At 44.0% G+C, this 23296-nt stretch overlaps 18 non-coding genes across 18 annotated transcripts; all 18 read left to right on the forward strand.

Annotated features, from left to right (window-relative positions):
• Positions 1 to 864: 864 nt before the first annotated feature.
• Positions 865 to 937, forward strand: Trnar-ucu (transfer RNA arginine (anticodon UCU)). The gene has a single exon. It is a non-coding gene; the product is annotated as a tRNA-Arg (tRNA).
• Positions 938 to 2157: 1220 nt separating this feature from the next.
• On the forward strand, positions 2158 to 2230 carry Trnar-ucu (transfer RNA arginine (anticodon UCU)). The gene has a single exon. It is a non-coding gene; the product is annotated as a tRNA-Arg (tRNA).
• A 1220-nt stretch (positions 2231 to 3450) lies between these two features.
• Trnar-ucu (transfer RNA arginine (anticodon UCU)) lies at positions 3451 to 3523 on the forward strand. The gene has a single exon. It is a non-coding gene; the product is annotated as a tRNA-Arg (tRNA).
• A 1220-nt stretch (positions 3524 to 4743) lies between these two features.
• On the forward strand, positions 4744 to 4816 carry Trnar-ucu (transfer RNA arginine (anticodon UCU)). The gene has a single exon. It is a non-coding gene; the product is annotated as a tRNA-Arg (tRNA).
• Positions 4817 to 6035: 1219 nt separating this feature from the next.
• Positions 6036 to 6108, forward strand: Trnat-ugu (transfer RNA threonine (anticodon UGU)). The gene has a single exon. It is a non-coding gene; the product is annotated as a tRNA-Thr (tRNA).
• A 1206-nt stretch (positions 6109 to 7314) lies between these two features.
• Positions 7315 to 7387, forward strand: Trnar-ucu (transfer RNA arginine (anticodon UCU)). Its single transcript has one exon. It is a non-coding gene; the product is annotated as a tRNA-Arg (tRNA).
• Positions 7388 to 8593: 1206 nt separating this feature from the next.
• Positions 8594 to 8666, forward strand: Trnar-ucu (transfer RNA arginine (anticodon UCU)). Its single transcript has one exon. It is a non-coding gene; the product is annotated as a tRNA-Arg (tRNA).
• Positions 8667 to 9886: 1220 nt separating this feature from the next.
• Trnar-ucu (transfer RNA arginine (anticodon UCU)) lies at positions 9887 to 9959 on the forward strand. Its single transcript has one exon. It is a non-coding gene; the product is annotated as a tRNA-Arg (tRNA).
• A 1206-nt stretch (positions 9960 to 11165) lies between these two features.
• Trnar-ucu (transfer RNA arginine (anticodon UCU)) lies at positions 11166 to 11238 on the forward strand. The gene has a single exon. It is a non-coding gene; the product is annotated as a tRNA-Arg (tRNA).
• A 1220-nt stretch (positions 11239 to 12458) lies between these two features.
• On the forward strand, positions 12459 to 12531 carry Trnar-ucu (transfer RNA arginine (anticodon UCU)). The gene has a single exon. It is a non-coding gene; the product is annotated as a tRNA-Arg (tRNA).
• Positions 12532 to 13737: 1206 nt separating this feature from the next.
• Positions 13738 to 13810, forward strand: Trnar-ucu (transfer RNA arginine (anticodon UCU)). Its single transcript has one exon. It is a non-coding gene; the product is annotated as a tRNA-Arg (tRNA).
• A 1220-nt stretch (positions 13811 to 15030) lies between these two features.
• On the forward strand, positions 15031 to 15103 carry Trnar-ucu (transfer RNA arginine (anticodon UCU)). The gene has a single exon. It is a non-coding gene; the product is annotated as a tRNA-Arg (tRNA).
• Positions 15104 to 16323: 1220 nt separating this feature from the next.
• On the forward strand, positions 16324 to 16396 carry Trnar-ucu (transfer RNA arginine (anticodon UCU)). Its single transcript has one exon. It is a non-coding gene; the product is annotated as a tRNA-Arg (tRNA).
• A 1220-nt stretch (positions 16397 to 17616) lies between these two features.
• Trnar-ucu (transfer RNA arginine (anticodon UCU)) lies at positions 17617 to 17689 on the forward strand. Its single transcript has one exon. It is a non-coding gene; the product is annotated as a tRNA-Arg (tRNA).
• A 1220-nt stretch (positions 17690 to 18909) lies between these two features.
• Positions 18910 to 18982, forward strand: Trnar-ucu (transfer RNA arginine (anticodon UCU)). The gene has a single exon. It is a non-coding gene; the product is annotated as a tRNA-Arg (tRNA).
• A 1220-nt stretch (positions 18983 to 20202) lies between these two features.
• Trnat-ugu (transfer RNA threonine (anticodon UGU)) lies at positions 20203 to 20275 on the forward strand. The gene has a single exon. It is a non-coding gene; the product is annotated as a tRNA-Thr (tRNA).
• A 1220-nt stretch (positions 20276 to 21495) lies between these two features.
• Positions 21496 to 21568, forward strand: Trnar-ucu (transfer RNA arginine (anticodon UCU)). Its single transcript has one exon. It is a non-coding gene; the product is annotated as a tRNA-Arg (tRNA).
• A 1220-nt stretch (positions 21569 to 22788) lies between these two features.
• Positions 22789 to 22861, forward strand: Trnar-ucu (transfer RNA arginine (anticodon UCU)). Its single transcript has one exon. It is a non-coding gene; the product is annotated as a tRNA-Arg (tRNA).
• The last annotated feature ends 435 nt before the right edge of the window (positions 22862 to 23296 follow it).

Raw genomic sequence — 23296 nt, forward strand, 5'->3', positions numbered from 1 at the left:
TAATTCTTCCAGCCCAAGGTGAGAGGGTTTCAGTTTTCTCGGCCACAAGTGAGAAAAGTAGACAGTTTCACAACAAGATATTGTACTATGGTTCCTTAACTGTTCCCAGTAAGCAATGGCACTCTGTATCTATAGAAACGGCGGCAATTTTCGCTTCAGCACAGGGGGCTTTTACTGGAGACTGCCAGGAGTGGACTTGGTGGATGCATGAAGGGAGAAGACCAGACAGAGATGTCTGACGCTCCGCTGACGCTTGCAGAAAACTACATTAAGTATGATTCCCGCCTATAACTGACGGCGAGAGAGATGCATCATCTGTCCACTTCTCATCGAAGCACACTGTCACCAAGCAATGGCTGACGCTTCGAGCACGGCATGGAATTGCCAGGGAGGTGATGCAGCTAACGTTCCTGGTAAATGTGCTAACAGGGCACACACGTCCGTTGGAGTGTATACATATGATGGGGACCGGCTGTGACACAGCAGTCAACCAAAGTCAAAAAATGTGACTAATCGTACAGTGTTCCCAGTGTGTCGTTTACCACTTTGTGAGTGGATGCTGTTCTAAAGAGCGCAATTCCCATTTATCTGTAAGCAGCGCACGTGAGCGAATCTAATAGCAGGACTGTGTTACTACGATTGTACAGAGCAACTCTGTCAATACGCAGGTGTTTCAATCAGTAGAGCCATGGTAAACAGAGCGATTCGGAGCGATGTATCGTGTCTGTTACATAAATAATGAGTCTTTGATGTAATTGCTTCAGAGAAATATGAAAGTAAGCCTATCAGAAAAGTAACGCGAGACATGTAGCACGGGTCATGTCTTGCAGAATCTCTTACATCTGAGACCATCACTTGCACAGCGTCCCTTTGGCGCAGAGGATAGCGCGTTGGATTTCTAATCCAAAGGTCGTGGGTTCGATCCCCACAAGGAATGGGAAATTTTTAAAAATGTGTACCAATCACGAGATGGGAATTGACATATGGGTAACCACAAGCGTCTTCAAAAGGTGAAAATTGTTGTGACTTCAGTTCTATGCTTAAATATGTTAACCTTACACATACAAGCAAAATTCTCGTAGATCCATGACGCTGCTATGTGTAAATGCTGTAAAAGCGGAACCATATCTTCACGCCCCTGTTCACGGGAATTTTCTTTCAATACCCAATTTTTACCTACACATAGAAATATAGCAATAGAACGCACATTTTGTACAGAAACAAATACAATGAAGAGTGAAATAATTTTGTATTACTTCACGAGTCAATGTATGTAATCCCAGTCATGATCTTTAATTCTTCCAGCCCAAGGTGAGAGGGTTTCAGTTTTCTCGGCCACAAGTGAGAAAAGTAGACAGTTTCACAACAAGATATTGTACTATGGTTCCTTAACTGTTCCCAGTAAGCAATGGCACTCTGTATCTATAGAAACGGCGGCAATTTTCGCTTCAGCACAGGGGGCTTTTACTGGAGACTGCCAGGAGTGGACTTGGTGGATGCATGAAGGGAGAAGACCAGACAGAGATGTCTGACGCTCCGCTGACGCTTGCAGAAAACTACATTAAGTATGATTCCCGCCTATAACTGACGGCGAGAGAGATGCATCATCTGTCCACTTCTCATCGAAGCACACTGTCACCAAGCAATGGCTGACGCTTCGAGCACGGCATGGAATTGCCAGGGAGGTGATGCAGCTAACGTTCCTGGTAAATGTGCTAACAGGGCACACACGTCCGTTGGAGTGTATACATATGATGGGGACCGGCTGTGACACAGCAGTCAACCAAAGTCAAAAAATGTGACTAATCGTACAGTGTTCCCAGTGTGTCGTTTACCACTTTGTGAGTGGATGCTGTTCTAAAGAGCGCAATTCCCATTTATCTGTAAGCAGCGCACGTGAGCGAATCTAATAGCAGGACTGTGTTACTACGATTGTACAGAGCAACTCTGTCAATACGCAGGTGTTTCAATCAGTAGAGCCATGGTAAACAGAGCGATTCGGAGCGATGTATCGTGTCTGTTACATAAATAATGAGTCTTTGATGTAATTGCTTCAGAGAAATATGAAAGTAAGCCTATCAGAAAAGTAACGCGAGACTAGTAGCACGGGTCATGTCTTGCAGAATCTCTTACATCTGAGACCATCACTTGCACAGCGTCCCTTTGGCGCAGAGGATAGCGCGTTGGACTTCTAATCCAAAGGTCGTGGGTTAGATCCCCACAAGGGACGGGCAATTTTTAAAAATGTGTGCCAATCACGAGATGGGAATTGACATATGGGTAACCACAAGCGTCTTCAAAAGGTGAAAATTGTTGTGACTTCAGTTCTATGCTTAAATATGTTAACCTTACACATACAAGCAAAATTCTCGTAGATCCATGACGCTGCTATGTGTAAACGCTGTAAAAGCGGAACCATATCTTCACGCCCCTGTTCACGGGAATTTTCTTTCAATACCCAATTTTTACCTACAGATAGAAATATAGCAATAGAACGCACATTTTGTACAGAAACAAATACAATGAAGAGTGAAATAATTTTGTATTACTTCACGAGTCAATGTATGTAATCCCAGTCATGATCTTTAATTCTTCCAGCCCAAGGTGAGAGGGTTTCAGTTTTCTCGGCCACAAGTGAGAAAAGTAGACAGTTTCACAACAAGATATTGTACTATGGTTCCTTAACTGTTCCCAGTAAGCAATGGCACTCTGTATCTATAGAAACGGCGGCAATTTTCGCTTCAGCACAGGGGGCTTTTACTGGAGACTGCCAGGAGTGGACTTGGTGGATGCATGAAGGGAGAAGACCAGACAGAGATGTCTGACGCTCCGCTGACGCTTGCAGAAAACTACATTAAGTATGATTCCCGCCTATAACTGACGGCGAGAGAGATGCATCATCTGTCCACTTCTCATCGAAGCACACTGTCACCAAGCAATGGCTGACGCTTCGAGCACGGCATGGAATTGCCAGGGAGGTGATGCAGCTAACGTTCCTGGTAAATGTGCTAACAGGGCACACACGTCCGTTGGAGTGTATACATATGATGGGGACCGGCTGTGACACAGCAGTCAACCAAAGTCAAAAAATGTGACTAATCGTACAGTGTTCCCAGTGTGTCGTTTACCACTTTGTGAGTGGATGCTGTTCTAAAGAGCGCAATTCCCATTTATCTGTAAGCAGCGCACGTGAGCGAATCTAATAGCAGGACTGTGTTACTACGATTGTACAGAGCAACTCTGTCAATACGCAGGTGTTTCAATCAGTAGAGCCATGGTAAACAGAGCGATTCGGAGCGATGTATCGTGTCTGTTACATAAATAATGAGTCTTTGATGTAATTGCTTCAGAGAAATATGAAAGTAAGCCTATCAGAAAAGTAACGCGAGACTAGTAGCACGGGTCATGTCTTGCAGAATCTCTTACATCTGAGACCATCACTTGCACAGCGTCCCTTTGGCGCAGAGGATAGCGCGTTGGACTTCTAATCCAAAGGTCGTGGGTTAGATCCCCACAAGGGACGGGCAATTTTTAAAAATGTGTGCCAATCACGAGATGGGAATTGACATATGGGTAACCACAAGCGTCTTCAAAAGGTGAAAATTGTTGTGACTTCAGTTCTATGCTTAAATATGTTAACCTTACACATACAAGCAAAATTCTCGTAGATCCATGACGCTGCTATGTGTAAACGCTGTAAAAGCGGAACCATATCTTCACGCCCCTGTTCACGGGAATTTTCTTTCAATACCCAATTTTTACCTACAGATAGAAATATAGCAATAGAACGCACATTTTGTACAGAAACAAATACAATGAAGAGTGAAATAATTTTGTATTACTTCACGAGTCAATGTATGTAATCCCAGTCATGATCTTTAATTCTTCCAGCCCAAGGTGAGAGGGTTTCAGTTTTCTCGGCCACAAGTGAGAAAAGTAGACAGTTTCACAACAAGATATTGTACTATGGTTCCTTAACTGTTCCCAGTAAGCAATGGCACTCTGTATCTATAGAAACGGCGGCAATTTTCGCTTCAGCACAGGGGGCTTTTACTGGAGACTGCCAGGAGTGGACTTGGTGGATGCATGAAGGGAGAAGACCAGACAGAGATGTCTGACGCTCCGCTGACGCTTGCAGAAAACTACATTAAGTATGATTCCCGCCTATAACTGACGGCGAGAGAGATGCATCATCTGTCCACTTCTCATCGAAGCACACTGTCACCAAGCAATGGCTGACGCTTCGAGCACGGCATGGAATTGCCAGGGAGGTGATGCAGCTAACGTTCCTGGTAAATGTGCTAACAGGGCACACACGTCCGTTGGAGTGTATACATATGATGGGGACCGGCTGTGACACAGCAGTCAACCAAAGTCAAAAAATGTGACTAATCGTACAGTGTTCCCAGTGTGTCGTTTACCACTTTGTGAGTGGATGCTGTTCTAAAGAGCGCAATTCCCATTTATCTGTAAGCAGCGCACGTGAGCGAATCTAATAGCAGGACTGTGTTACTACGATTGTACAGAGCAACTCTGTCAATACGCAGGTGTTTCAATCAGTAGAGCCATGGTAAACAGAGCGATTCGGAGCGATGTATCGTGTCTGTTACATAAATAATGAGTCTTTGATGTAATTGCTTCAGAGAAATATGAAAGTAAGCCTATCAGAAAAGTAACGCGAGACTAGTAGCACGGGTCATGTCTTGCAGAATCTCTTACATCTGAGACCATCACTTGCACAGCGTCCCTTTGGCGCAGAGGATAGCGCGTTGGACTTCTAATCCAAAGGTCGTGGGTTAGATCCCCACAAGGGACGGGCAATTTTTAAAAATGTGTGCCAATCACGAGATGGGAATTGACATATGGGTAACCACAAGCGTCTTCAAAAGGTGAAAATTGTTGTGACTTCAGTTCTATGCTTAAATATGTTAACCTTACACATACAAGCAAAATTCTCGTAGATCCATGACGCTGCTATGTGTAAACGCTGTAAAAGCGGAACCATATCTTCACGCCCCTGTTCACGGGAATTTTCTTTCAATACCCAATTTTTACCTACAGATAGAAATATAGCAATAGAACGCACATTTTGTACAGAAACAAATACAATGAAGAGTGAAATAATTTTGTATTACTTCACGAGTCAATGTATGTAATCCCAGTCATGATCTTTAATTCTTCCAGCCCAAGGTGAGAGGGTTTCAGTTTTCTCGGCCACAAGTGAGAAAAGTAGACAGTTTCACAACAAGATATTGTACTATGGTTCCTTAACTGTTCCCAGTAAGCAATGGCACTCTGTATCTATAGAAACGGCGGCAATTTTCGCTTCAGCACAGGGGGCTTTTACTGGAGACTGCCAGGAGTGGACTTGGTGGATGCATGAAGGGAGAAGACCAGACAGAGATGTCTGACGCTCCGCTGACGCTTGCAGAAAACTACATTAAGTATGATTCCCGCCTATAACTGACGGCGAGAGAGATGCATCATCTGTCCACTTCTCATCGAAGCACACTGTCACCAAGCAATGGCTGACGCTTCGAGCACGGCATGGAATTGCCAGGGAGGTGATGCAGCTAACGTTCCTGGTAAATGTGCTAACAGGGCACACACGTCCGTTGGAGTGTATACATATGATGGGGACCGGCTGTGACACAGCAGTCAACCAAAGTCAAAAAATGTGACTAATCGTACAGTGTTCCCAGTGTGTCGTTTACCATTTGTGAGTGGATGCTGTTCTAAAGAGCGCAATTCCCATTTATCTGTAAGCAGCGCACGTGAGCGAATCTAATAGCAGGACTGTGTTACTACGATTGTACAGAGCAACTCTGTCAATACGCAGGTGTTTCAATCAGTAGAGCCATGGTAAACAGAGCGATTCGGAGCGATGTATCGTGTCTGTTACATAAATAATGAGTCTTTGATGTAATTGCTTCAGAGAAATATGAAAGTAAGCCTATCAGAAAAGTAACGCGAGGCATGTAGCATGGGTCATGTCTTGCAGAATCTCTTACATCTGAGACCATCACTTGCACAGCGTCCCTTTGGCGCAGAGGATAGCGCGTTGGACTTGTAATCCAAAGGTCGTGGGCTCGATCCCCACAAGGGACCGGCAATTTTTAAAAATGTGTGCCAATCACGAGATGGGAATTGACATATGGGTAACCACAAGCGTCTTCAAAAGGTGAAAATTGTTGTGACTTCAGTTCTATGCTTAAATATGTTAACCTTACACATACAAGCAAAATTCTCGTAGATCCATGACGCTGCTATGTGTAAATGCTGTAAAAGCGGAACCATATCTTCACGCCCCTGTTCACGGGAATTTTCTTTCAATACCCAATTTTTACCTACAGATAGAAATATAGCAATAGAACGCACATTTTGTACAGAAACAAATACAATGAAGAGTGAAATCATTTTGTATTACTTCACGAGTCAATGTATGTAATCCCAGTCATGATCTTTAATTCTTCCAGCCCAAGGTGAGAGGGTTTCAGTTTTCTCGGCCACAAGTGAGAAAAGTAGACAGTTTCACAACAAGATATTGTACTATGGTTCCTTAACTGTTCCCAGTAAGCAATGGCACTCTGTATCTATAGAAACGGCGGCAATTTTCGCTTCAGCACAGGGGGCTTTTACTGGAGACTGCCAGGAGTGGACTTGGTGGATGCATGAAGGGAGATGTCTGACGCTCCGCTGACGCTTGCAGAAAACTACATTAAGTATGATTCCCGCCTATAACTGGCGGCGAGAGAGATGCATCATCTGTCCACTTCTCATCGAAGCACACTGTCACCAAGCAATGGCTGACGCTTCGGGCACGGCATGGAATTACCAGGGAGGTGATGCAGCTAACGTTCCTGGTAAATGTGCTAACAGGGCACACACGTCCGTTGGAGTGTATACATATGATGGGGACCGGCTGTGACACAGCAGTCAACCAAAGTCAAAAAATGTGACTAATCGTACAGTGTTCCCAGTGTGTCGTTTACCACTTTGTGAGTGGATGCTGTTCTAAAGAGCGCAATTCCCATTTATCTGTAAGCAGCGCACGTGAGCGAATCTAATAGCAGGACTGTGTTACTACGATTGTACAGAGCAGCTCTGTCAATACGCAGGTGTTTCAATCAGTAGAGCCATGGTAAACAGAGCGATTCGGAGCGATGTATCGTGTCTGTTACATAAATAATGAGTCTTTGATGTAATTGCTTCAGAGAAATATGAAAGTAAGCCTATCAGAAAAGTAACGCGAGACATGTAGCACGGGTCATGTCTTGCAGAATCTCTTAAATCTGAGACCATCACTTGCACAGCGTCCCTTTGGCGCAGAGGATAGCGCGTTGGACTTCTGATCCAAAGGTCGTGGGTTCGATCCCCACAAGGGACGGGCAATTTTTAAAAATGTGTGCCAATCACGAGATGGGAATTGACATATGGGTAACCACAAGCGTCTTCAAAAGGTGAAAATTGTTGTGACTTCAGTTCTATGCTTAAATATGTTAACCTTACACATACAAGCAAAATTCTCGTAGATCCATGACGCTGCTATGTGTAAATGCTGTAAAAGCGGAACCATATCTTCACGCCCCTGTTCACGGGAATTTTCTTTCAATACCCAATTTTTACCTACAGATAGAAATATAGCAATAGAACGCACATTTTGCACAGAAACAAATACAATGAAGAGTGAAATAATTTTGTATTACTTCACGAGTCAATGTATGTAATCCCAGTCATGATCTTTAATTCTTCCAGCCCAAGGTGAGAGGGTTTCAGTTTTCTCGGCCACAAGTGAGAAAAGTAGACAGTTTCACAACAAGATATAGTACTATGGTTCCTTAACTGTTCCCAGTAAGCAATGGCACTCTGTATCTATAGAAACGGCGGCAATTTTCGCTTCAGCACAGGGGGCTTTTACTGGAGACTGCCAGGAGTGGACTTGGTGGATGCATGAAGGGAGATGTCTGACGCTCCGCTGACGCTTGCAGAAAACTACATTAAGTATGATTCCCGCCTATAACTGACGGCGAGAGAGATGCATCATCTGTCCACTTCTCATCGAAGCACACTGTCACCAAGCAATGGCTGACGCTTCGAGCACGGCATGGAATTGCCAGGGAGGTGATGCAGCTAACGTTCCTGGTAAATGTGCTAACAGGGCACACACGTCCGTTGGAGTGTATACATATGATGGGGACCGGCTGTGACACAGCAGTCAACCAAAGTCAAAAAATGTGACTAATCGTACAGTGTTCCCAGTGTGTCGTTTACCACTTTGTGAGTGGATGCTGTTCTAAAGAGCGCAATTCCCATTTATCTGTAAGCAGCGCACGTGAGCGAATCTAATAGCAGGACTGTGTTACTACGATTGTACAGAGCAGCTCTGTCAATACGCAGGTGTTTCAATCAGTAGAGCCATGGTAAACAGAGCGATTCGGAGCGATGTATCGTGTCTGTTACATTAATAATGAGTCTTTGATGTAATTGCTTCAGAGAAATATGAAAGTAAGCCTATCAGAAAAGTAACGCGAGACATGTAGCACGGGTCATGTCTTGCAGAATCTCTTAAATCTAAGACCATCACTTGCACAGCGTCCCTTTGGCGCAGAGGATAGCGCGTTGGACTTCTGATCCAAAGGTCGTGGGTTCGATCCCCACAAGGGACGGGCAATTTCTAAAAATGTGTGCCAATCACGAGATGGGAATTGACATATGGGTAACCACAAGCGTCTTCAAAAGGTGAAAATTGTTGTGACTTCAGTTCTATGCTTAAATATGTTAACCTTACACATACAAGCAAAATTCTCGTAGATCCATGACGCTGCTATGTGTAAATGCTGTAAAAGCGGAACCATATCTTCACGCCCCTGTTCACGGGAATTTTCTTTCAATACCCAATTTTTACCTACACATAGAAATATAGCAATAGAACGCACATTTTGTACAGAAACAAATACAATGAAGAGTGAAATCATTTTGTATTACTTCACGAGTCAATGTATGTAATCCCAGTCATGATCTTTAATTCTTCCAGCCCAAGGTGAGAGGGTTTCAGTTTTCTCGGCCACAAGTGAGAAAAGTAGACAGTTTCACAACAAGATATTGTACTATGGTTCCTTAACTGTTCCCAGTAAGCAATGGCACTCTGTATCTATAGAAACGGCGGCAATTTTCGCTTCGGCACAGGGGGCTTTTACTGGAGACTGCCAGGAGTGGACTTGGTGGATGCATGAAGGGAGAAGACCAGACAGAGATGTCTGACGCTCCGCTGACGCTTGCAGGAAACTACATTAACTATGATTCCCGCCTATAACTGACGGCGAGAGAGATGCATCATCTGTCCACTTCTCATCGAAGCACACTGTCACCAAGCAATGGCTGACGCTTCGAGCACGGCATGGAATTGCCAGGGAGGTGATGCAGCTAACGTTCCTGGTAAATGTGCTAACAGGGCACACACGTCCGTTGGAGTGTATACATATGATGGGGACCGGCTGTGACACAGCAGTCAACCAAAGGCAAAAAATGTGACTAATCGTACAGTGTTCCCAGTGTGTCGTTTACCACTTTGTGAGTGGATGCTGTTCTAAAGAGCGCAATTCCCATTTATCTGTAAGCAGCGCACGTGAGCGAATCTAATAGCAGGACTGTGTTACTACGATTGTACAGAGCAACTCTGTCAATACGCAGGTGTTTCAATCAGTAGAGCCATGGTAAACAGAGCGATTCGGAGCGATGTATCGTGTCTGTTACATAAATAATGAGTCTTTGATGTAATTGCTTCAGAGAAATATGAAAGTAAGCCTATCAGAAAAGTAACGCGAGACATGTAGCACGGGTCATGTCTTGCAGAATCTCTTACATCTGAGACCATCACTTGCACAGCGTCCATTTGGCGCAGAGGATAGCGCGTTGGACTTCTAATCCAAAGGTCGTGGGTTCGATCCCCACAAGGGACGGGCAATTTTTAAAAATGTGTGCCAATCACGAGATGGGAATTGACATATGGGTAACCACAAGCGTCTTCAAAAGGTGAAAATTGTTGTGACTTCAGTTCTATGCTTAAATATGTTAACCTTACACATACAAGCAAAATTCTCGTAGATCCATGACGCTGCTATGTGTAAATGCTGTAAAAGCGGAACCATATCTTCACGCCCCTGTTCACGGGAATTTTCTTTCAATACCCAATTTTTACCTACACATAGAAATATAGCAATAGAACGCACATTTTGTACAGAAACAAATACAATGAAGAGTGAAATAATTTTGTATTACTTCACGAGTCAATGTATGTAATCCCAGTCATGATCTTTAATTCTTCCAGCCCAAGGTGAGAGGGTTTCAGTTTTCTCGGCCACAAGTGAGAAAAGTAGACAGTTTCACAACAAGATATTGTACTATGGTTCCTTAACTGTTCCCAGTAAGCAATGGCACTCTGTATCTATAGAAACGGCGGCAATTTTCGCTTCAGCACAGGGGGCTTTTACTGGAGACTGCCAGGAGTGGACTTGGTGGATGCATGAAGGGAGATGTCTGACGCTCCGCTGACGGTTGCAGAAAACTACATTAAGTATGATTCCCGCCTATAACTGACGGCGAGAGAGATGCATCATCTGTCCACTTCTCATCGAAGCACACTGTCACCAAGCAATGGCTGACGCTTCGAGCACGGCATGGAATTGCCAGGGAGGTGATGCAGCTAACGTTCCTGGTAAATGTGCTAACAGGGCACACACGTCCGTTGGAGTGTATACATATGATGGGGACCGGCTGTGACACAGCAGTCAACCAAAGTCAAAAAATGTGACTAATCGTACAGTGTTCCCAGTGTGTCGTTTACCACTTTGTGAGTGGATGCTGTTCTAAAGAGCGCAATTCCCATTTATCTGTAAGCAGCGCACGTGAGCGAATCTAATAGCAGGACTGTGTTACTACGATTGTACAGAGCAGCTCTGTCAATACGCAGGTGTTTCAATCAGTAGAGCCATGGTAAACAGAGCGATTCGGAGCGATGTATCGTGTCTGTTACATAAATAATGAGTCTTTGATGTAATTGCTTCAGAGAAATATGAAAGTAAGCCTATCAGAAAAGTAACGCGAGACATGTAGCACGGGTCATGTCTTGCAGAATCTCTTATATCTGAGACCATCACTTGCACAGCGTCCCTTTGGCGCAGAGGATAGCGCGTTGGACTTCTGATCCAAAGGTCGTGGGTTCGATCCCCACAAGGGACGGGCAATTTCTAAAAATGTGTGCCAATCACGAGATGGGAATTGACATATGGGTAACCACAAGCGTCTTCAAAAGGTGAAAATTGTTGTGACTTCAGTTCTATGCTTAAATATGTTAACCTTACACATACAAGCAAAATTCTCGTAGATCCATGACGCTGCTATGTGTAAATGCTGTAAAAGCGGAACCATATCTTCACGCCCCTGTTCACGGGAATTTTCTTTCAATACCCAATTTTTACCCACACATAGAAATATAGCAATAGAACGCACATTTTGTACAGAAACAAATACAATGAAGAGTGAAATCATTTTGTATTACTTCACGAGTCAATGTATGTAATCCCAGTCATGATCTTTAATTCTTCCAGCCCAAGGTGAGAGGGTTTCAGTTTTCTCGGCCACAAGTGAGAAAAGTAGACAGTTTCACAACAAGATATTGTACTATGGTTCCTTAACTGTTCCCAGTAAGCAATGGCACTCTGTATCTATAGAAACGGCGGCAATTTTCGCTTCGGCACAGGGGGCTTTTACTGGAGACTGCCAGGAGTGGACTTGGTGGATGCATGAAGGGAGAAGACCAGACAGAGATGTCTGACGCTCCGCTGACGCTTGCAGAAAACTACATTAAGTATGATTCCCGCCTATAACTGACGGCGAGAGAGATGCATCATCTGTCCACTTCTCATCGAAGCACACTGTCACCAAGCAATGGCTGACGCTTCGAGCACGGCATGGAATTGCCAGGGAGGTGATGCAGCTAACGTTCCTGGTAAATGTGCTAACAGGGCACACACGTCCGTTGGAGTGTATACATATGATGGGGACCGGCTGTGACACAGCAGTCAACCAAAGTCAAAAAATGTGACTAATCGTACAGTGTTCCCAGTGTGTCGTTTACCACTTTGTGAGTGGATGCTGTTCTAAAGAGCGCAATTCCCATTTATCTGTAAGCAGCGCACGTGAGCGAATCTAATAGCAGGACTGTGTTACTACGATTGTACAGAGCAACTCTGTCAATACGCAGGTGTTTCAATCAGTAGAGCCATGGTAAACAGAGCGATTCGGAGCGATGTATCGTGTCTGTTACATAAATAATGAGTCTTTGATGTAATTGCTTCAGAGAAATATGAAAGTAAGCCTATCAGAAAAGTAACGCGAGACATGTAGCACGGGTCATGTCTTGCAGAATCTCTTACATCTGAGACCATCACTTGCACAGCGTCCTTTTGGCGCAGAGGATAGCGCGTTGGACTTCTAATCCAAAGGTCGTGGGTTCGATCCCCACAAGGGACGGGCAATTTTTAAAAATGTGTGCCAATCACGAGATGGGAATTGACATATGGGTAACCACAAGCGTCTTCAAAAGGTGAAAATTGTTGTGACTTCAGTTCTATGCTTAAATATGTTAACCTTACACATACAAGCAAAATTCTCGTAGATCCATGACGCTGCTATGTGTAAATGCTGTAAAAGCGGAACCATATCTTCACGCCCCTGTTCACGGGAATTTTCTTTCAATACCCAATTTTTACCTACAGATAGAAATATAGCAATAGAACGCACATTTTGTACAGAAACAAATACAATGAAGAGTGAAATAATTTTGTATTACTTCACGAGTCAATGTATGTAATCCCAGTCATGATCTTTAATTCTTCCAGCCCAAGGTGAGAGGGTTTCAGTTTTCTCGGCCACAAGTGAGAAAAGTAGACAGTTTCACAACAAGATATTGTACTATGGTTCCTTAACTGTTCCCAGTAAGCAATGGCACTCTGTATCTATAGAAACGGCGGCAATTTTCGCTTCAGCACAGGGGGCTTTTACTGGAGACTGCCAGGAGTGGACTTGGTGGATGCATGAAGGGAGATGTCTGACGCTCCGCTGACGCTTGCAGAAAACTACATTAAGTATGATTCCCGCCTATAACTGACGGCGAGAGAGATGCATCATCTGTCCACTTCTCATCGAAGCACACTGTCACCAAGCAATGGCTGACGCTTCGAGCACGGCATGGAATTGCCAGGGAGGTGATGCAGCTAACGTTCCTGGTAAATGTGCTAACAGGGCACACACGTCCGTTGGAGTGTATACATATGATGGGGACCGGCTGTGACACAGCAGTCAACCAAAGTCAAAAAATGTGACTAATCGTACAGTGTTCCCAGTGTGTCGTTTACCACTTTGTGAGTGGATGCTGTTCTAAAGAGCGCAATTCCCATTTATCTGTAAGCAGCGCACGTGAGCGAATCTAATAGCAGGACTGTGTTACTACGATTGTACAGAGCAGCTCTGTCAATACGCAGGTGTTTCAATCAGTAGAGCCATGGTAAACAGAGCGATTCGGAGCGATGTATCGTGTCTGTTACATAAATAATGAGTCTTTGATGTAATTGCTTCAGAGAAATATGAAAGTAAGCCTATCAGAAAAGTAACGCGAGACATGTAGCACGGGTCATGTCTTGCAGAATCTCTTACATCTGAGACCATCACTTGCACAGCGTCCCTTTGGCGCAGAGGATAGCGCGTTGGACTTCTGATCCAAAGGTCGTGGGTTCGATCCCCACAAGGGACGGGCAATTTCTAAAAATGTGTGCCAATCACGAGATGGGAATTGACATATGGGTAACCACAAGCGTCTTCAAAAGGTGAAAATTGTTGTGACTTCAGTTCTATGCTTAAATATGTTAACCTTACACATACAAGCAAAATTCTCGTAGATCCATGACGCTGCTATGTGTAAATGCTGTAAAAGCGGAACCATATCTTCACGCCCCTGTTCACGGGAATTTTCTTTCAATACCCAATTTTTACCCACACATAGAAATATAGCAATAGAACGCACATTTTGTACAGAAACAAATACAATGAAGAGTGAAATCATTTTGTATTACTTCACGAGTCAATGTATGTAATCCCAGTCATGATCTTTAATTCTTCCAGCCCAAGGTGAGAGGTTTTCAGTTTTCTCGGCCACAAGTGAGAAAAGTAGACAGTTTCACAACAAGATATTGTACTATGGTTCCTTAACTGTTCCCAGTAAGCAATGGCACTCTGTATCTATAGAAACGGCGGCAATTTTCGCTTCGGCACAGGGGGCTTTTACTGGAGACTGCCAGGAGTGGACTTGGTGGATGCATGAAGGGAGAAGACCAGACAGAGATGTCTGACGCTCCGCTGACGCTTGCAGGAAACTACATTAAGTATGATTCCCGCCTATAACTGACGGCGAGAGAGATGCATCATCTGTCCACTTCTCATCGAAGCACACTGTCACCAAGCAATGGCTGACGCTTCGAGCACGGCATGGAATTGCCAGGGAGGTGATGCAGCTAACGTTCCTGGTAAATGTGCTAACAGGGCACACACGTCCGTTGGAGTGTATACATATGATGGGGACCGGCTGTGACACAGCAGTCAACCAAAGTCAAAAAATGTGACTAATCGTACAGTGTTCCCAGTGTGTCGTTTACCACTTTGTGAGTGGATGCTGTTCTAAAGAGCGCAATTCCCATTTATCTGTAAGCAGCGCACGTGAGCGAATCTAATAGCAGGACTGTGTTACTACGATTGTACAGAGCAACTCTGTCAATACGCAGGTGTTTCAATCAGTAGAGCCATGGTAAACAGAGCGATTCGTAGCGATGTATCGTGTCTGTTACATAAATAATGAGTCTTTGATGTAATTGCTTCAGAGAAATATGAAAGTAAGCCTATCAGAAAAGTAACGCGAGACATGTAGCACGGGTCATGTCTTGCAGAATCTCTTACATCTGAGACCATCACTTGCAGGGCGTCCTTTTGGCGCAGAGGATAGCGCGTTGGACTTCTAATCCAAAGGTCGTGGGTTCGATCCCCACAAGGGACGGGCAATTTTTAAAAATGTGTGCCAATCACGAGATGGGAATTGACATATGGGTAACCACAAGCGTCTTCAAAAGGTGAAAATTGTTGTGACTTCAGTTCTATGCTTAAATATGTTAACCTTACACATACAAGCAAAATTCTCGTAGATCCATGACGCTGCTATGTGTAAATGCTGTAAAAGCGGAACCATATCTTCACGCCCCTGTTCACGGGAATTTTCTTTCAATACCCAATTTTTACCTACAGATAGAAATATAGCAATAGAACGCACATTTTGTACAGAAACAAATTCAATGAAGAGTGAAATCATTTTGTATTACTTCACGAGTCAATGTATGTAATCCCAGTCATGATCTTTAATTCTTCCAGCCCAAGGTGAGAGGGTTTCAGTTTTCTCGGCCACAAGTGAGAAAAGTAGACAGTTTCACAACAAGATATTGTACTATGGTTCCTTAACTGTTCCCAGTAAGCAATGGCACTCTGTATCTATAGAAACGGCGGCAATTTTCGCTTCAGCACAGGGGGCTTCTACTGGAGACTGCCAGGAGTGGACTTGGTGGATGCATGAAGGGAGAGGACCAGACAGAGATGTCTGACGCTCCGCTGACGCTTGCAGAAAACTACATTAAGTATGATTCCCGCCTATAACTGACGGCGAGAGAGATGCATCATCTGTCCACTTCTCATCGAAGCACACTGTCACCAAGCAATGGCTGACGCTTCGAGCACGGCATGGAATTGCCAGGGAGGTGATGCAGCTAACGTTCCTGGTAAATGTGCTAACAGGGCACACACGTCCGTTGGAGTGTATACATATGATGGGGACCGGCTGTGACACAGCAGTCAGCCAAAGTCAAAAAATGTGACTAATCGTACAGTGTTCCCAGTGTGTCGTTTACCACTTTGTGAGTGGATGCTGTTCTAAAGAGCGCAATTCCCATTTATCTGTAAGCAGCGCACGTGAGCAAATCTAATAGCAGGACTGTGTTACTACGATTGTACAGAGCAACTCTGTCAATACGCAGGTGTTTCAATCAGTAGAGCCATGGTAAACAGAGCGATTCGGAGCGATGTATCGTGTCTGTTACATAAATAATGAGTCTTTGATGTAATTGCTTCAGAGAAATATGAAAGTAAGCCTATCAGAAAAATAACGCGAGACATGTAGCACGGGTCATGTCTTGCAGAATCTCTTACATCTGAGACCATCACTTGCACAGCGTCCCTTTGGCGCAGAGGATAGCGCGTTGGACTTCTGATCCAAAGGTCGTGGGTTCGATCCCCACAAGGGACGGGCAATTTCTAAAAATGTGTGCCAATCACGAGATGGGAATTGACATATGGGTAACCACAAGCGTCTTCAAAAGGTGAAAATTGTTGTGACTTCAGTTCTATGCTTAAATATGTTAACCTTACACATACAAGCAAAATTCTCGTAGATCCATGACGCTGCTATGTGTAAATGCTGTAAAAGCGGAACCATATCTTCACGCCCCTGTTCACGGGAATTTTCTTTCAATACCCAATTTTTACCCACACATAGAAATATAGCAATAGAACGCACATTTTGTACAGAAACAAATACAATGAAGAGTGAAATCATTTTGTATTACTTCACGAGTCAATGTATGTAATCCCAGTCATGATCTTTAATTCTTCCAGCCCAAGGTGAGAGGTTTTCAGTTTTCTCGGCCACAAGTGAGAAAAGTAGACAGTTTCACAACAAGATATTGTACTATGGTTCCTTAACTGTTCCCAGTAAGCAATGGCACTCTGTATCTATAGAAACGGCGGCAATTTTCGCTTCGGCACAGGGGGCTTTTACTGGAGACTGCCAGGAGTGGACTTGGTGGATGCATGAAGGGAGAAGACCAGACAGAGATGTCTGACGCTCCGCTGACGCTTGCAGGAAACTACATTAAGTATGATTCCCGCCTATAACTGACGGCGAGAGAGATGCATCATCTGTCCACTTCTCATCGAAGCACACTGTCACCAAGCAATGGCTGACGCTTCGAGCACGGCATGGAATTGCCAGGGAGGTGATGCAGCTAACGTTCCTGGTAAATGTGCTAACAGGGCACACACGTCCGTTGGAGTGTATACATATGATGGGGACCGGCTGTGACACAGCAGTCAACCAAAGTCAAAAAATGTGACTAATCGTACAGTGTTCCCAGTGTGTCGTTTACCACTTTGTGAGTGGATGCTGTTCTAAAGAGCGCAATTCCCATTTATCTGTAAGCAGCGCACGTGAGCGAATCTAATAGCAGGACTGTGTTACTACGATTGTACAGAGCAACTCTGTCAATACGCAGGTGTTTCAATCAGTAGAGCCATGGTAAACAGAGCGATTCGTAGCGATGTATCGTGTCTGTTACATAAATAATGAGTCTTTGATGTAATTGCTTCAGAGAAATATGAAAGTAAGCCTATCAGAAAAGTAACGCGAGACATGTAGCACGGGTCATGTCTTGCAGAATCTCTTACATCTGAGACCATCACTTGCAGGGCGTCCTTTTGGCGCAGAGGATAGCGCGTTGGACTTCTAATCCAAAGGTCGTGGGTTCGATCCCCACAAGGGACGGGCAATTTTTAAAAATGTGTGCCAATCACGAGATGGGAATTGACATATGGGTAACCACAAGCGTCTTCAAAAGGTGAAAATTGTTGTGACTTCAGTTCTATGCTTAAATATGTTAACCTTACACATACAAGCAAAATTCTCGTAGATCCATGACGCTGCTATGTGTAAATGCTGTAAAAGCGGAACCATATCTTCACGCCCCTGTTCACGGGAATTTTCTTTCAATACCCAATTTTTACCTACAGATAGAAATATAGCAATAGAACGCACATTTTGTACAGAAACAAATTCAATGAAGAGTGAAATCATTTTGTATTACTTCACGAGTCAATGTATGTAATCCCAGTCATGATCTTTAATTCTTCCAGCCCAAGGTGAGAGGGTTTCAGTTTTCTCGGCCACAAGTGAGAAAAGTAGACAGTTTCACAACAAGATATTGTACTATGGTTCCTTAACTGTTCCCAGTAAGCAATGGCACTCTGTATCTATAGAAACGGCGGCAATTTTCGCTTCAGCACAGGGGGCTTCTACTGGAGACTGCCAGGAGTGGACTTGGTGGATGCATGAAGGGAGAGGACCAGACAGAGATGTCTGACGCTCCGCTGACGCTTGCAGAAAACTACATTAAGTATGATTCCCGCCTATAACTGACGGCGAGAGAGATGCATCATCTGTCCACTTCTCATCGAAGCACACTGTCACCAAGCAATGGCTGACGCTTCGAGCACGGCATGGAATTGCCAGGGAGGTGATGCAGCTAACGTTCCTGGTAAATGTGCTAACAGGGCACACACGTCCGTTGGAGTGTATACATATGATGGGGACCGGCTGTGACACAGCAGTCAGCCAAAGTCAAAAAATGTGACTAATCGTACAGTGTTCCCAGTGTGTCGTTTACCACTTTGTGAGTGGATGCTGTTCTAAAGAGCGCAATTCCCATTTATCTGTAAGCAGCGCACGTGAGCAAATCTAATAGCAGGACTGTGTTACTACGATTGTACAGAGCAACTCTGTCAATACGCAGGTGTTTCAATCAGTAGAGCCATGGTAAACAGAGCGATTCGGAGCGATGTATCGTGTCTGTTACATAAATAATGAGTCTTTGATGTAATTGCTTCAGAGAAATATGAAAGTAAGCCTATCAGAAAAATAACGCGAGACATGTAGCACGGGTCATGTCTTGCAGAATCTCTTACATCTGAGACCATCACATGCACAGCGTCCCTTTGGCGCAGAGGATAGCGCGTTGGACTTCTAATCCAAAGGTCGTGGGTTCGATCCCCACAAGGGACGGGCAATTTTTAAAAATGTGTGCCAATCACGAGATGGGAATTGACATATGGGTAACCACAAGCGTCTTCAAAAGGTGAAAATTGTTGTGACTTCAGTTCTATGCTTAAATATGTTAACCTTACACATACAAGCAAAATTCTCGTAGATCCATGACGCTGCTATGTGTAAATGCTGTAAAAGCGGAACCATATCTTCACGCCCCTGTTCACAGGAATTTTCTTTCAATACCCAATTTTTACCTACAGATAGAAATATAGCAATAGAACGCACATTTTGTACAGAAACAAATACAATGAAGAGTGAAATCATTTTGTATTACTTCACGAGTCAATGTATGTAATCCCAGTCATGATCTTTAATTCTTCCAGCCCAAGGTGAGAGGGTTTCAGTTTTCTCGGCCACAAGTGAGAAAAGTAGACAGTTTCACAACAAGATATTGTACTATGGTTCCTTAACTGTTCCCAGTAAGCAATGGCACTCTGTATCTATAGAAACGGCGGCAATTTTCGCTTCAGCACAGGGGGCTTTTACTGGAGACTGCCAGGAGTGGACTTGGTGGATGCATGAAGGGAGAAGACCAGACAGAGATGTCTGACGCTCCGCTGACGCTTGCAGAAAACTACATTAAGTATGATTCCCGCCTATAACTGACGGCGAGAGAGATGCATCATCTGTCCACTTCTCATCGAAGCACACTGTCACCAAGCAATGGCTGACGCTTCGAGCACGGCATGGAATTGCCAGGGAGGTGATGCAGCTAACGTTCCTGGTAAATGTGCTAACAGGGCACACACGTCCGTTGGAGTGTATACATATGATGGGGACCGGCTGTGACACAGCAGTCAACCAAAGTCAAAAAATGTGACTAATCGTACAGTGTTCCCAGTGTGTCGTTTACCACTTTGTGAGTGGATGCTGTTCTAAAGAGCGCAATTCCCATTTATCTGTAAGCAGCGCACATGAGCGAATCTAATAGCAGGACTGTGTTACTACGATTGTACAGAGCAACTCTGTCAATACGCAGGTGTTTCAATCAGTAGAGCCATGGTAAACAGAGCGATTCGGAGCGATGTATCGTGTCTGTTACATAAATAATGAGCCTTTGATGTAATTGCTTCAGAGAAATATGAAAGTAAGCCTATCAGAAAAGTAACGCGACACATGTAGCACGGGTCATGTCTTGCAGAATCTCTTACATCTGAGACCATCACTTGCAGAGCGTCCCTTTGGCGCAGAGGATAGCGCGTTGGACTTGTAATCCAAAGGTCGTGGGTTCGATCCCCACAAGGGACGGGCAATTTTTAAAAATGTGTGCCAATCACGAGATGGGAATTGACATATGGGTAACAACAAGCGTCTTCAAAAGGTGAAAATTGTTGTGACTTCAGTTCTATGCTTAAATATGTTAACCTTACACATACAAGCAAAATTCTCGTAGATCCATGACGCTGCTATGTGTAAATGCTGTAAAAGCGGAACCATATCTTCACGCCCCTGTTCACGGGAATTTTCTTTCAATACCCAATTTTTACCTACAGATAGAAATATAGCAATAGAACGCACATTTTGTACAGAAACAAATACAATGAAGAGTGAAATAATTTTGTATTACTTTACGAGTCAATGTATGTAATCCCAGTCATGATCTTTAATTCTTCCAGCCCAAGGTGAGAGGGTTTCAGTTTTCTCGGCCACAAGTGAGAAAAGTAGACAGTTTCACAACAAGATATTGTACTATGGTTCCTTAACTGTTCCCAGTAAGCAATGGCACTCTGTATCTATAGAAACGGCGGCAATTTTCGCTTCAGCACAGGGGGCTTTTACTGGAGACTGCCAGGAGTGGACTTGGTGGATGCATGAAGGGAGAAGACCAGACAGAGATGTCTGACGCTCCGCTGACGCTTGCAGAAAACTACATTAAGTATGATTCCCGCCTATAACTGACGGCGAGAGAGATGCATAATCTGTCCACTTCTCATCGAAGCACACTGTCACCAAGCAATGGCTGACACTTCGAGCACAGCATGGAATTGCCAGGGAGGTGATGCAGCTAACGTTCCTGGTAAATGTGCTAACAGGGCACACACGTCCGTTGGAGTGTATACATATGATGGGGACCGGCTGTGACACAGCAGTCAACCAAAGTCAAAAAATGTGACTAATCGTACAGTGTTCCCAGTGTGTCGTTTACCACTTTGTGAGTGGATGCTGTTCTAAAGAGCGCAATTCCCATTTATCTGTAAGCAGCGCACGTGAGCGAATCTAATAGCAGGTCTGTGTTACTACGATTGTACAGAGCAACTCTGTCAATACGCAGGTGTTTCAATCAGTAGAGCCATGGTAAACAGAGCGATTCGGAGCGATGTATCGTGTCTGTTACATAAATAATGAGTCTTTGATGTAATTGCTTCAGAGAAATATGAAAGTAAGCCTATCAGAAAAGTAACGCGAGACATGTAGCACGGGTCATGTCTTGCAGAATCTCTTACATCTGATTCCATCACTTGCGCAGCGTCCCTTTGGCGCAGAGGATAGCGCGTTGGACTTCTAATCCAAAGGTCGTGGGTTCGATCCCCACAAGGGACGGGCAATTTTTAAAAATGTGTGCCAATCACGAGATGGGAATTGACATACGGGTAACCACAAGCGTCTTCAAAAGGTGAAAATTGTTGTGACTTCAGTTCTATGCTTAAATATGTTAACCTTACACATACAAGCAAAATTCTCGTAGATCCATGACGCTGCTATGTGTAAATGCTGTAAAAGCGGAACCATATCTTCACGCCCCAGTTCACGGGAATTTTCTTTCAATACCCAATTTTTACCTACAGATAGAAATATAGCAATAGAACGCACATTTTGTACAGAAACAAATACAATGAAGAGTGAAATAATTTTGTATTACTTCACGAGTCAATGTATGTAATCCCAGTCATGATCTTTAATTCTTCCAGCCCAAGGTGAGAGGGTTTCAGTTTTCTCGGCCACAAGTGAGAAAAGTAGACAGTTTCACAACAAGATATTGTACTATGGTTCCTTAACTGTTCCCAATAAGCAATGGCACTCTGTATCTATAGAAACGGCGGCAATTTTCGCTTCAGCACAGGGGGCTTTTACTGGAGACTGCCAGGAGTGGACTTGGTGGATGCATGAAGGGAGAAGACCAGACAGAGATGTGTGACGCTCCGCTGACGCTGGCAGAAAACTACATTAAGTATGATTCCCGCCTATTACTGACGGCGAGAGAGATGCATCATCTGTCCACTTCTCATTGAAGCACACTGTCACCAAGCAATGGCTGACGCTTCGAGCACGGCATGGAATTGCCAGGGAGGTGATGCAGCTAACGTTCCTGGTAAATGTGCTAACAGGGCACACACGTCCGTTGGAGTGTATACATATGATGGGGACCGGCTGTGACACAGCAGTCAACCAAAGTCAAAAAATGTGACTAATCGTACAGTGTTCCCAGTGTGTCGTTTACCACTTTGTGAGTGGATGCTGTTCTAAAGAGCGCAATTCCCATTTATCTGTAAGCAGCGCACATGAGCGAATCTAATAGCAGGACTGTGTTACTACGATTGTACAGAGCAACTCTGTCAATACGCAGGTGTTTCAATCAGTAGAGCCATGGTAAACAGAGCGATTCGGAGCGATGTATCGTGTCTGTTACATAAATAATGAGTCTTTGATGTAATTGCTTCAGAGAAATATGAAAGTAAGCCTATCAGAAAAGTAACGCGACACATGTAGCACGGGTCATGTCTTGCAGAATCTCTTACATCTGAGACCATCACTTGCACAGCGTCCCTTTGGTGCAGAGGATAGCGCGTTGGTCTTCTAATCCAAAGGTCGTGGGTTCGATCCCCACAAGGGACGGGCAATTTTTAAAAATGTGTGCCAATCACGAGATGGGAATTGACATACGGGTAACCACAAGCGTCTTCAAAAGGTGAAAATTGTTGTGACTTCAGTTCTATGCTTAAATATGTTAACCTTACACATACAAGCAAAATTCTCATAGATCCATGACGCTGCTATGTGTAAACGCTGTAAAAGCGGAACCATATCTTCACGCCCCTGTTCACGGGAATTTTATTTCAATACCCAATTTTTACCTACAGATAGAAATATAGCAATAGAACGCACATTTTGTACAGAAACAAATACAATGAAGAGTGAAATAATTTTGTATTACTTCACGAGTCAATGTATGTAATCCCAGTCATGATCTTTAATTCTTCCAGCCCAAGGTGAGAGGGTTTCAGTTTTCTCGGCCACAAGTGAGAAAAGTAGACAGTTTCAGAACAAGAT

Source organism: Schistocerca cancellata, chromosome 1 (assembly GCF_023864275.1).
Source record: "Schistocerca cancellata isolate TAMUIC-IGC-003103 chromosome 1, iqSchCanc2.1, whole genome shotgun sequence".
NCBI lineage: Eukaryota > Metazoa > Arthropoda > Insecta > Orthoptera > Acrididae > Schistocerca > Schistocerca cancellata.